The sequence below is a fragment of the Nuphar pumila genome, chromosome 5 (assembly GCF_984573655.1).
Source record: "Nuphar pumila chromosome 5, dmNupPumi1.hap1.1, whole genome shotgun sequence".
NCBI lineage: Eukaryota > Viridiplantae > Streptophyta > Magnoliopsida > Nymphaeales > Nymphaeaceae > Nuphar > Nuphar pumila.
The window spans coordinates 5658258-5672665 of NC_143253.1; positions in this window are offsets into that span (position 1 = coordinate 5658258).

Genomic DNA, 14408 nt, shown 5'->3' on the forward strand with positions numbered 1-14408 from the left:
CCAAAATAAGGTTCACCATGTTGTTGAACACTGCCGGAATATGCCGAAAAATAGCGTTGTTGCGAGTCATCCATACGACCCACCATGACGAGAGAAGCCAAGTTCGCCAAATAATACGCCATTTGTTGCAATGACGAACTGGTTGAGGACCCCACAACAAATCATTGGCGAACGATTCCTGACGCACGCTGACCCCTGGCTTATTCCAAGTCACCTTAAAGATGTTTTGAAAAACAGAGCACTCCCAAAAAAGGTGAAAGTCAGATTCTTCAGCCGCCTCACACAACACACATTTACTCGGCAGATGAAATCCGATGGATTTGAGGAAGTTGTCAGTCTGCACCCGATTGTGTAAGATTAGCCAAGCCAGGAAACATGATCTCGGAGTGGGACCCTTGCCCCAGATCAGGTTCGTCGGAAACCGGTCCACCCCCGACGGAAGGAGAGCGAGGTAGCCTTCTTTAGAACGAAAAAATCCGTTCGGAGCAAGGTTACGACCAAAGAACGGAGACTGTGATTCAACATTGCCATTATGAGACAGAACTGCAGACCATGCTTGGATCCATGATCGCCGAAGCTTTGACATAGATCGCTGACGCATGCTTGTGACCCCCACCAATGATTCCACACCACCGTATTTAGCTAGAAGCACGCTTGCACACGGAGACCCAGGTTGGTGTGCAAGCCAACTCTGCTTCACGACAAGAATCATACTCCTCAGTCGGGGGTCCTTGATTCCCAAACCCCCCCTATTTTGGGGTAGTCGAAGAGTGTCCCACCCTATTAGGTGGCGCTTGTTTTTTGGACCACGCCCAGACCACAGGAAGTGCGTCACTACCTGAGTTATCTTCTTACTAACCCCCATGGGCATCAGGAACATAGACATAAAATATTCTGGCATAGTAGAAAGAACGTGCTTAATGAGAGTTAGTCTACCTGCGATAGAAAGGTAGGACGCTTGCCAGCCCAAAATTTTTTCCTGAACCCTTTGGATAGTGGTGCTCCAGGCTGCCGTTGATACACGACTGATTTGAAGCGGCAGGCCCAGATAAGAGAAAGAGTTATTCGAAACCGAGCATCCGAATATCCGCTGGCCCAAGTCCAACATTGAAGCAGGGGCGTTGACCATGGAAAGACAACACTTCTCGTAGTTCAAGGATAGACCTGACATCGATTGGAAAAAAAGAAGGACAAGCTTGAATCTTAACATTTGTTGGATGGAGGCCCTTCCGAAGATAATTATGTCATCAGCGTATGTCAGGATCTGACTACGACACTCTTGAATACCGAGAGATTCAATTAGATCACCCTCCACTGCCCTCTTAACCAAGACCACCAGGCCTTCAGAGACAACGTTAAAGAGTAACGGAGACAGAGGACATCCTTGCCGAAGACCACGACCAAGTTTGAACTGTTTTCCCTTGACCCCATTGATCTGAAACTGTGATTGAGCATTGGTTACCAGCTCATGCACCCAGCTAGAGAAACGCCTACCGAAGCCCAAGTTTGGCAACATGTTGAAGAGGAACGGCCAATGAACCGAGTCGTAGGCTTTATGAAAGTCAAGCTTCAGAGTGAAAAAGGCCCCCCCGCTGATCTTGAGAGAGTGCAACACTTCTGTGGCCAAAATGAAGGAATGTTGAAGTCTTCTGTTAGGAATGAAGGCGAACTGAGCCTCTGAGAAAATCCTAGGGGCAATTGACCGCATCCTGTTAGCTAAGACCTTGGCGATAATGCGATATAAACTCCCTAACACTGATATAGGTCTAAACCGCGAGATATCCGATGCGGCTTCCTCCTTAGGAATAAGCGACACAATTGCTAGGTGAGAATGAACCGACAATCGGCCATATCGATGAAACTCGGCGAAGACACTAAGAATGTCACTCTTAACGCATTGCCAGAATATGCGAAAGAAATCCACAGGATACCCATCAAATCCCGAAGCTTTCCACCCAGACGACTCCCGCACCGCCGAGACGATTTCTTCTTCGGAGAACAACCCCTGAATCGAGTTGGCTAGCGCTCGATCCATGGACAAGAATAAAGTTGAACCCATATTGCCACCTACAGCTTGGATGCAGGAATACAAGTTAGAAAAATAGTTGGAGACAGCATTGAGCACCTGATCGCCCGAAAAGGAGACACCATTGATATTCAGAGTGTGAATCGCATGTCTTCGATGCCTGTGAGATGCTAAAGAATGAAAGAACCTTGTATTTCCGTCACCCGCTTTAAGCCAATTTACCCTTGACCGCTGCTTCCAACGAATTTCATCCTTTAGACGCCACGATTGCACTAGAAGAGTCAGCTCGGCCGATCTAGCATTGAGACATTCAATATCTGATGCATTCATATATGACGTATCCAAGAGAGACTGATTGATAGATGCCAGCTCTCGCTCCCAATCCCCCAGATTTTGGAATTTACTTATTCTATTGGAGATGAGCCAAGATTTGATATCGCGGGATAGACGAAAAAGCTTAACCATGCATCTTGTAGCTGCCCGGACTGCAAAGCAAGGTCTACTCCAAGATTGATGGACTAACGACTCGAAGCCCGCCTCCTTAAGCCACCATTGCTCAAATCTAAAGGATCTAACGCCGGTGAAGCCTTGACCCCATCGGATAACCATTTGACTATGGTCTGAGACAGATGGTGGCAGAAGACAACAAGAGATGTCATTAATAGAACTCAGCAGCTCTGACGAAACGAGCACCCTGTCAAGCAGACGGAAGCACGGTGTAGATCGTCGATTGGACCACGAGAAAGCTTCACCAACATGGGGAACGTGGTACAACCGGTTCATCTTCGTCCACCAGAGAGAGAGAGAGAGAGAGAGAGAGAGAGAGAGAGAGAGAGAGAGAGAGAGAGAGAGAGAGAGAGAGAGAGAGAGAGAGAGAGAGAGTCAATAAGTTGTTGATATTGATGGTGCTGATGTTTGATGGCAAGTGGTAATGTGGCTTAATCTCAAGCAGTCTCTGGATGGATGATGGGTGGACGTGTTGTGCGGTTTGCTTCTGTGTCTTTTAGAGAATACAACCTTCTGTCTTATGCTGTTTATTCTAGTGAAAAATCCTTTTGATTGGTGGTCTTAAAAATAGGCTCATCTATGCCTGTTGAAGTACACGGCTACAGCATGCTTGCTGAAATTCAGTCTGGCTGTGTGGTCTTCATCTCTAATACACCTATGAGGTGTAAATTGATTTATGCATCACTGGAGCGACCGGGGAGGTTAGCTGCTGTGGATTCGTTTTGTAGTCTCTTTCAGATTGATAAGGTCTTGTGTAAAGCACCTTTGTTGGCCATGGGCCAAATTTTGTTTTTGTTACGTTCTTGTAATGATCTATATTGGAAGTGGAAGGACAAGCCACTGGATTTGCTGGTCGTTACGGGAGATCCGTCTGCAATTAGTCATCTTTTACTTGATACATATTCGGGGTAACCCCCAGCGTCCTTTCAAACAAAAGTGGTAGAGGTGTTTGTTGCGGTCGATAGGTGGGAAGGTTTTGCAGTTACTGGTCATGGAGAGCTTTTACAGCTTGCAGGTTAGGACTATAGATCTTTTGGTTAGAGAGGGGTCCATTGCTTTGGTGGTCTCTATTGATCATGAATCTGTTGGGTTAAACCACCACGTTGGTGGTGGTTACCCACGATGTGGGTAACGCTTTCCACATGAAGTGTTCCTTCCGTTAAACCTGAAAACAGAGGGAACGGTTACTCAACCGTTCCCATTTCGTGGCTTATAAAAGGGTTTCATGAGCAACCCTTTACATGAGCGAAAATACAGAAATTTGAGGAGGGAAGAGGTCGACTCACCGTCTACATAAGGAGGCCTGCGCTTGTGGTGGCTGCGGACAGGCTGAGTTGAAGAATCCCTTTCTCCGGCGACCTCCAACCTCCGTAAATGGCAGCATCAGGTACGCTGTCTATTTCTTGTTTTTTCTGTTCTATTTTTTTTTGCAGGGCCACTGCCATACAGTGACGCCGTCAGGTATGCCGCCTCGCCGGACCCGACATTGGGTTATGGGCCCACACCCCGCTTCCGCTGCGGGGTGTGCTCCGGTTTTGACCAGAAACGCAGGTCACCGTGGGGTGACCCTGCTGCTGGTCACCGGTGCCTGTCGCCAGCACCGGCGACTGTCGCCGTTGGGCGACAGTATAAAAAAAAAATACTTACCTCTGGTTTTTTGAGGGGTTTTTTCCTGTCGGCGAGGACCCCGCCGGCACTTCACTCCACATCCGCCAGTTAAAGCTCGTCTGGGACCGTTGCCGGCGACTATTGAGTTGTCGGATTTCAGAAATCTTTTGCGGCAACGGTTTTGGCCGGCGGATGGATGTTTTCGCTGGCGTTGGGGCACCATCTGATGGCGGCGTTGGTCGTCGGCGGATGGCGGCGTTTGGTCGCCGGCGGATGGCGGCGTTGGTCGCCGGAAGGCGCCGGTGTTGGTTGCCGGCAGGCGACGGCAATCACCCTGCAATTTTTGAAAAAGGGCGAAATGGGTTTCTGTAAACCCTAATTCGACCCTTATCTTTTATTTTTTTTTCGGGTCGGGTTCATTTTCTGAACCGGACCCGCCCACCCGAAACCGATCCATAAGGTGACCCGGATCGGATCAGGGATTCGGGTGGGGACCCGCTCGGGTCCGACCCGGATAAGGTAAACCCCGGGTCAGACCCGGATCCAGCGGTTACCGGGTCCGACCCGGATCTGGTTATTACCGGGTTTGACCCAGATCCAATCTGAGTCGGGTTAGACCCAGATCCGTTTTGTACCGGGTCTGACCCGGATTCGGTTACAACCGGGTCCGACCCGGATTCGGTTACAACCGGGTCTGACCCGGATTCGGTTACAATCGGGTCTGACCCGGATTCGGTTACAACCGGGTCTGACCCGGATCCAGTAATACCGGGTCCGACCCGAATCCGGTCTTTACCGGGTCTGACCCGGATCTAGTAGTACCGGGTCTGACCCGGATCCGTTCAGTACCGGGTCTACCCCGGATCCAGTTGTAACTGGGTTCGACCCGGATCCGGACTGTACCGGGTCCGACCCGGATCCAGTTAGCAGTCGGGTCTAACCCGGATCCAGAAGGGTCCAGGCACTATTTGGCCTGAACCGGATCAGGGACTGACTCAGTCCCCTTCCAGGACCGGTTTAGAGTCATTTTTGGCCGGTTCCTTCCAGTTTCTCACCGGTTCCGAGATGCTAAGATCCTGTTTTCTTAAATATAAGAAAATACATGGATTTTGGCATACAGTTATAGGGTTTTATGAACTTTTTGTTCATACTTGACCCGGTTCATAAGGTTCAGAACCGGTTCGGACCCTTGGATGACCGGTTCAGGGTTGTTTCAGACCGGTTCAGAGTGCTTTAAGACCGGTTCATGGAACATATGGCAGTTTCATTCAGTTTTAGAACCATTTCGAGAGTCATATGTCTGGTCCATTCGGTTTATGGACCATTTTAAGATATAATTTTGCATATTAGCATTAAGGATAGTTAAATGAATCAGTGTTTTCATGTCACCAAAGTGACTGAATACACGTGAGTCATAAATGAATTTTATACTATCATATAGTTACTAAGCCGATATGCACATTGTACTTATATTCATGAAACGATAGACGACCCAAAGGTAGTTTTATCGTGTTTGGAATTTAAGTAAGGTAGAATAAGGTAAATGTGTCGAGATACATCACACATGTGTATCCAAAGATACCTTGTGTTGATGGTCTATCTTCACAAGAACCTTAGTTTTACCGAATATGGTCGGTAGGCGAAGTGTTTTCGCGTGTCAGAGCTTTTACCAAAGTAGGACTCCGATGACCCTTTTCACTCGCCTGGAAAGAAGCATATCAAGGGCCTTTATTATTTTGCTTTTTCCACTAAAGTTTTAGTCTCGTATGAATGCTTCCTGATACGTGTCTTTTGTCATGCAGTTTCTAGTTCTGTGATTTTAGATGGCTCTAGCTCTATACCTTTTCTAGATGGATCCAATTTTAGTGATTGGAAAGAAACTGTTTTATTTGCATTAGGGTATATGGATCTAGATCTGACCCTAAGGATAGATGAACCCGCTGCTCTCACTGATCAGAGTACTGATGATCAAAAGATTGCTTTTGAGAAGTGGGAGCGCTCGAATAGACTTAGCTTGTTGCTTTTGCAATCTAAAGTAGCTAAGAACATTCGAAGTGCTATCCCAAAATGCAGAACAGTGAGGGAATTCATGAATGCCATTGAGGCACAGTTTGTGAGTTCAAACAAGGCTAGAGCCAGTACCCTGATGTCAAAACTGATATCTATGAAATATACTAGAGGGGGAAACATTCGCCAGCATATTTTGGAGATGAAAAACATAGCATCTCAGCTGAATGACATGAAGCTCACTATCTCTGATTCTTCCCTAGTGCATTTAGTTCTAACGTCCTTACCCTTGGAATACGGACCTTTCAAAATCTCGTACAATACACATAATGATGAATGAACATTTAATGAACTTATGTCCAAGTGTGTTGAAGAAGAAGAGATGATGAAAGGTGAGAAGGTGGAAAGTGCACATATGGCTTCTCATACGTCCAAGGTAGGACCAAGGAAGAATGCATTTAAGAGAAATGCTAGGAAGAAGCCAACTGGGGATAAGTCATCCCAAGATAAGCAATCCAATTCTACTCCCATAAAGTGCTTCTTTTGCAAGAAGAAGGGACACATAAAGGCAGATTGCATAAAGTACAAGAAGTGGTTGGAAAATAGAGGTAATTTGTCATTTGTTTCTCATGAATATAATTTATTACAAATTCCTGAAAATAGCTGGTGGATTGATTCTGGTGCTACTGTTCATATTTCCAACTGTCTACAGCTGTTCCTGAGCAGAAGGGAACCAACAATGCATGAGAAAAACATCTATTCGGGAAACAAGATGCGTTCACATGTGAAGGGTGTTGGAACCTGCAGGATTACTCTGGATATGGGCATAGTTTTAGATCTTCATGATGTCTTTTATATTCCATCGTATAGTAGAAACTTAATTTCAATTTCAAAGTTGGATAAATTTGGATATTGTTTTAAGTTTGAAAATTCCAAATTGTTCATATTCAGAAATTCAATTGAAATTGGTTCTGCATCTGTTTATGATGGTTTATATAGATTGAATGTGAAGATTCAAACTCAGGAGTCTTTGACTTTTGAATACGCATTGGTTGGAAATAAACGTAGCATGACAGATGATAAATCTTACATGCTTTGGCATCAAAGGTTGGGTCATATCTCTGAAAAGAGAATAAAGAGACTGGTAAATAAAGGAATCTTGCAATCTCTAGATTTTACTGACAATGACCCATGTGTTGATTGTATAAAGGCTAAGCATACAAACACATATAAAGAGGGTGCCAAACGCAGTAGTGAGATATTAGAAATAGTCCATACGGATGTATGTGGACCATTTTCCCCCTGTTACACAGGCGAAAAATATTTTGTCACCTTTATTGATGACTATTCTCGGTATATGTATCTCTACTTAATTTTCGAAAAATCTGATGTTTTTCAGATATTTAAGGAATTTAAGAAAGAAGTAGAGAAACAAACCGATAAAGTTATTAAAATAGTCAGGTCTGATAGAGGTGGCGAATATTATGGTAGGTTTACTAAGATGGGGCAAAGGGAAGGACCATTAGCGCGATTTCTTAAAGAGGAAGGCATTGTGCCTCAATATACCATGCCTGGTAGTGCCTATCAGAATGGTGTAGCTGAAAGGAGAAATCGTACGCTTAAAGAAATGGTCAGGGCTATGTTGAATTATTCAACACTTCCCATAAAGTTGTGGGGTGAAGCCTTAAGGACTGCTGTGCATATTTTGAATAAGGTTCCTACAAAATCTGTGCCTAAAACTCCTTACGAGTTGTGGACAGGTAGGAAACCATCACTGTCTTATATGCACATATGGGGATGTCCTGCAGAGGCTAAACTATATAACCCCCACATTAAAGCCTTTGATCCAAGAACAACCAGTGGATATTTCATTGGTTATCCAGAAAGATCAAAAGGGTACATGTTTTATTGCCCATCTCACTCACCACAGATTGTTGAAACGGATAAGGCTAAATTCCTAGAAGATGGTTCAGTAGGATTGAGTGCACTTCAAAGCATTGGTTTTGAGGAAATACATGATCCAGTTTCATCACCTGTTAAGGAAAACATTGAAAGATACCACATTGTTATTCCTAATGATGGTGTGGTTGATCATTCGATTGTTAATGCACAAATCCAAAGTGAACCTATTGTGTACAATGCGGAAGAGCACGAGCAGGATAATCATGTTTCATCTGAGTCTGAGGAATGACCTGTTTGGAGATCCACAAGGATTAGGAGATCTGCCATACATCCTGATTATGTGGTGTACCTTCAGGAGCCTGGTGATTTCATAGATATGGATGATGACCCGTTGAATTTTATGGAAGCTGTTGAGAGCAAACAATCTTCGCACTGGATTGAAGCCATGAAAGAAGAGTTAGACTCTATGGCTAAAAATCAAGTGTGAGATCTTGTCACGTTACCTAAAGGAGTAAAGCCCGTAGGGTGTAAATGGGTCTTTAAGACTAAGAAGGACTCCAAAGGTAACATAGAGAGACATAAAGCAAGATTGGTTGCTAAAGGATTCACCCAGATGGAGGGTATTGACTATAATGAGACATTCTCTCCTGTCTCAACTAAGGAGTCAATGAGGATTATTCTGGCCCTCGTAGCTCATTATGACTTAGAGCTACATCAGATGGATGTGAAAACAACGTTCCTCAACGGGGATCTGAATGAAGAGGTATACATGGAACAACCTCTTGGTTTCTGTGAAAATGATCGTTTGGTTTGTAAGCTTAACAAATCAATATATGGACTTAAACAGGCCTCCCGACAATGGTATATTAAATTTTCCCAAGTCATTGTGACTTTCGGGTTTACAGAAAACATTATTGATCAATGTATATACCTTAAGGAAAGTGGGAGTAAGTTCATTATATTGATGTTGTATGTGGATGACATCTTACTTGCAACCAACGATATGAAGTTACTTTTAGAAACAAAACAGTTTCTTGCATCACATTTTGATATGAAAGATATGGGTGAGGCTGCTTATGTTCTTGGCATTGAGATTCGTCGAGACCGAGCAAAAGGGTTTCTAGGCCTCTCCCAAAGATCCTATATAGAAAAGGTGTTAAAGCGATATAGGATGGAGAATTGTTCTCCTACTTCTACACCCATATCAAAAGGTGACAAGCTGAGCCTAAAGGATTGTCCACAGAACGATATTGACAAAGCACAGATGAGTGCTTATCCATATGCATCAGTTGTTGGCAGCTTGCAGTACGCGCAGACATGTTCTCGACCAGATATTTCTTTTGCAGTAGAGGTACTTGGCAGATTTCAGTCTAATCCAGGTTTACCCCATTGGAAGGCTGCCAAGAAAGTCTTGCGGTATTTGCAAAGGACAAAAGACTATATGTTAACGTATCATAAAGTTGACCACCTCGAGGTCATTGGCTACTCAGATGCGGATTTAGGAGGATGCCTTGATAGTAGAAAGTCTACTATTGGGTACGTCTTCTTACTTGCTGGGGGAGCAATCTCTTGGAGGAGTGGAAAGCAGACGACCACTGCTGCCCACACCATGGAGGCAGAATTCATTGCATTGTACGAGACTACTTCGCAGGCTATATGGTTAAAGAACTTTATATCACAGTTAAAGGTGGTCGATTCCATTGGGAAGCCACTGAAGGTCTACTGTGATAATGAAGCTGCAGTGTCCTTTTCGAACAACAACAAAAGTACTACGTCATGCAAGCATATGAAATTGAAGTATTTTGTTGTTAAAGAAAGGACAGAGAATCATTTAGTGCATATTGTCAATATTGGTACCAAAGAGATGATCGCTGATCCTCTTACTAAAGGGCTAGCACCGGGATTATATTCCGAACATGTAATGAGGATGAAATTGTTAAACTCTTTTTGACATATGCATATAAATAAAGTGATCACTTTCAGTTTTTTGATTCTCATTATGGTTGTTGTTAATCTCCTAAGGATTAGAGATTCAACTAAGGACCTTTAGAATAAAATATAAAGGCCATTCTATTCATCAAGTTATTCCCATAAGGTTTTCTGGTTAAAAGGTTTATCGTCGGAACAAGTGGGAGAATGTTGGGTTAAACCACCACGTTGGTGGTGGTTACCCACGATGTGGGTAACGCTTCCCACATGAAGTGTTCCTTCCGTTAAACCTGAAAACAGAGGGAACGGTTACTCAACCGTTCCCATTTCGCGGCTTATAAAAGGGTTTCATGAGCAACCCTTTACATGAGCGAAAATACAAAAATTTGAGGAGGGAAGAGGTCGACTCACCGTCTGCATAAGGAGGCCTGCGCTTGTGGTGGCTGCGGACAGGCTGAGTTGAAGAATCCCTTTCTCCGGCGACCTCCAACCTCCGTAAATGGCAGCATCAGGTACGCTGTCTATTTCTTGTTTTTTCTGTTCTATTTTTTTTTGCAGGGCCACTGCCATACAGTGACGCCGTCAGGTATGCCGCCTCGCCGGAAAACCCCGCCGGACTCGACAGAATCATGAAAAAAGAGATTGAGCCAATGCATGGAACAAGAACACGAATATTGGGCCGATGCATGGTACAAGAAAGCTGTTAACCAACTTTATATATATACACACGAGATGGGGGACCGAAAGAAAGTGCAACATCTATAACCATTGACGATCGAGCAACGTTCTTTATCTAATGATTGAGTTTTTCATCGACTCAGCTCTATAGATTGCATTTTTATCATTTATTCAGTAAACAACATATTTTAGATTATGAATTTTTGATATTTTGATACACTTTTTAAAGTGCTAAAAATCAGAAGCCGACAATACTCTGCATTGTAAAATTATGAACTGTCCATTTTTTCATGTAAAAAAATATGTCTAGTTGTTGTAATATCATCGTGTAAATTATGTTCTTTATTAAATATATTATAAAAATAAATATATAAGGTTTGATCGATGAACACTCAAACTCTGAAGGAGAGCTGCCTGATCATCATTGGTTATAGATGTTGCACCTTCCTTTGGTTGCACGGTCCTCCTTCCCTATATATATATATATAGTAATGTAAATGAGTTAAATGAAATATGCTAAATGAGTTTTTAGTTTTTTTTTTTAATTCTGACCATGTTTATGTGATGTACATACTTGATTTTATAAGGGTCAGCTCTTGATGCATTCAATTCCGGCATGTGGGTAGATTTTATAAAGTTCAAAAAATCAATGATCTAAATTTTTTATATTTTTTTGAAGCTTCATATATCATTTTCTCATTGAAAACACGTGATTCAGTTGGTTTTTTAGTAAATCAGCCGTGCCAAATACATCTATAGGGTCGAAATCACGAAAAAGCACTGAAAAGGCCAAAAAAACTCAGTTAATATGTTTGCATCACACACTCTTTCTCTCTCTCAAACATTAATAAGTTCAACATAAATTTATATTGGGTTAATGTTTGCTGCAATTGATTGTATTTACAATTGACTTGGCAAAAACCCAGTTTTTTTTTTTGGTTTTTATGTTACATCTAACATTATAGATCTGATCTACATGTTTTTTAATAGAAAAATGGCTGTTGGATCGCCCGAATATGACCTCTGTACTGTTTTTTGTGGCTATGCGAAAATCAATAGCTGTAAATGCACTGATTTATCTGATTAAAAAAACAATTATTGTCAAAAAATACGATGCAAGAGTCACTTTTCACTAAATCGAGACACATTTAGGAGGTTAGATTGAGTAAAAAAAAAGGCTTGCATCATGAGATTCCAACTAGATTATACACATATTGCAGCAAATATATATCCATTTATATCACTGCTACATTTAAAAACAAGTCATGCATAATTTATAAATAAAATAAATGGATATAATTTATTAGCTGTATTAGGCCGTGTTTCATAGAAAAAGACAAACTTAAAAATGGTTTTCGGTTGACGATTCCAATTGTATGCTTATCCAAAAGTTCAGTGTAAACTAACAAATGGTGTCAGGGAGGCTCACATGATCAGCAAAAAGTAAAAGGAACATTTCAAAGAACAGGAAGACAGAAAGACAGTAGGATTTGCTGCTCTCCAAGTGAATGCTTTCACACATTATCACCTTATCATTATATCCACTCCACAACTGCCCCCTTTTCTATTTTGTAACTGCCCTTCTTTTTCTTTTCTGCTTTTCCCCCACATTGTTGTTTTATAAGCAAGCATATTCATGTGGGCTGCCCCAAGGGGTTGGCGTAGTGGAGTGGGGTCTTGGCTGCTAGTCGGGCAGTTAGGGTTCGATTTTCATGGGCATCACCCTCTGCGCAAGCCAACCTATAGCATAGGCCCTGGGACAGGGGTTCTAGCCTCGGAGTTTTACGCTGTCGGCACAACGACCATAAGTTTGGCAGGTTCAACCAGTGCGACCAGGTCTTCGTATCGAGTGCAGTTTCTTCGGGTTATAAATCCAAAAAATATTCATGTGGGCTATTCAGAATTGCAGTGTCAACAAACCTGCCATGTCCAGTCTTTCAAGTCGGCCCTTCCAATGATTCTATCCAAAAGCTAGGAACTAGGATCAAAATGAGCAGATCTTGGGTAACATTTTCCTATACAGTGGTTTTCTAAATTTCCTTTTAAGTAATAATTCTATGGTTGTATAATGGAAGTGGCAAACTCCATAATCGACTTTCACATCATTTATGACCTCACCAAAACAACAATCAGAGTTATTGAATTGAAAGATAAAGAGATAACCGAAAGATGAAAGGTGAAAACCTAAATCGACTTCTTTCATGTGACAAAAAGTGACTAGCCTATCTTTTTTTTTTTTTTTTAATGACTGAAAGAAGCCAGTTTTAGGATCGTAGACCTGGTTGTACTGGCTCAGCCTGCCATACCTATGGCCATCGTCACATATGCATAAAATTCCGAGGCTCTTAGAGCCTATGTTGGACGTCGTGTTGCGCAAGAAAGTGATACCAGCAGGAATTGAACCTTGACCGCCCGTCTAATGACCTAAGCCCCACCCCACTACACCAAACCCCATGGAGCAAGTGACAAACCAATCTTGAGTGGGTATTTTAGCAGCCTAGATTGATTTATTTATGTGACAAAAAAAACCCAATGATACTTTGAATAATAACTGGTGGGGTCTGCCTGAAAAAAAAAGTATCCTAATGTGCCTCACCATCCTTGTCAAGAAGAATATGTCCTAAACCTTTCCTTTTGTTTTTATAGGCCAGTTGTGGGATTCAAACTGAAGACCCCAAGATTATAATAGTGCCACATAACCATTATGCTATCTCATTGGAATCTTGTGTCCTGAAATCTTTATCTCAGTGTATTTTTTTTTTTAAGTGGAGCAAAACCATCTGCCTTATTAGTGAGTTTGTTGACGAAACCTCAAGTCTTCTTTGCCCACAAGGAACATGCACTTGGTCACATTCACTTTTTCTAAAACAAAAATTTCTTTTTTATTCAAGAGAAAACTTGGTGACGTCCACGAGTTGTCCCCACCATACAAGTGAAGCCCCCATAGGTTAAACCTGATTTGTATTTTTTTATTAAAAAACATGATTATATAGACCCAAGGGGTTCGACGAAGTGGAATGGGGCCTAGCTCGTTGAGCAGGCAGTCTAGGTTCAAATCCCATGGGCATCACCCTCCTGCCTAAGTCAAAGATTGGTGACTCCCTGGGGTCGAGGGGTAAGCCCTCGGAGTATTGTGCTGACATGGGCAGATACTATAAGTACGGGAGACTGACTCAGCATGGTGTGCTTGGAGTGGTTTCTCTCAGTAAAAAAACATGATTTTATGACCTGAAAAAGTATCACATATTCTAAGCAGTTGATTTTTGAAGCCTTATAAAAACCTAGCTATGTGTTGCAATTGGACCATCAAAGAGCCTGTTTCCACTAAGAAAAACATATATAGATCACATAAAGTTATTTTTTATGAAAAAAAAAACACTTGTACGTAGCAAATATGCTCCCTTACGTCTAGCAGGAGCAGTTAGTGCAGTCACCTTGTGTTGGGACGTTGCAAGTTCGAACCCCAAATGGTATGGTTGTATAACTAGTAGGGGTCTGGTAGAAAAAATATGCTTATACTAAAAGCCGGCATTGAAAAAAATCTGACGCTTAGGTAAGGATTGCCTGGTCTGAGACCAAGTCTTAGAGACAAGCACACAAGATCAAACACGTTTTGACAGTTGACACCAATCAACTTATTGCCTTGATTTGGACCATGGATATTCTCTTTTTTTTTTTGAAAGAAAAGCTGGGGTGAGGCAGACCCCTAGCCAGGGCCGTACCTGTGTTTTATGGGGCCTGAGGCGGAGGG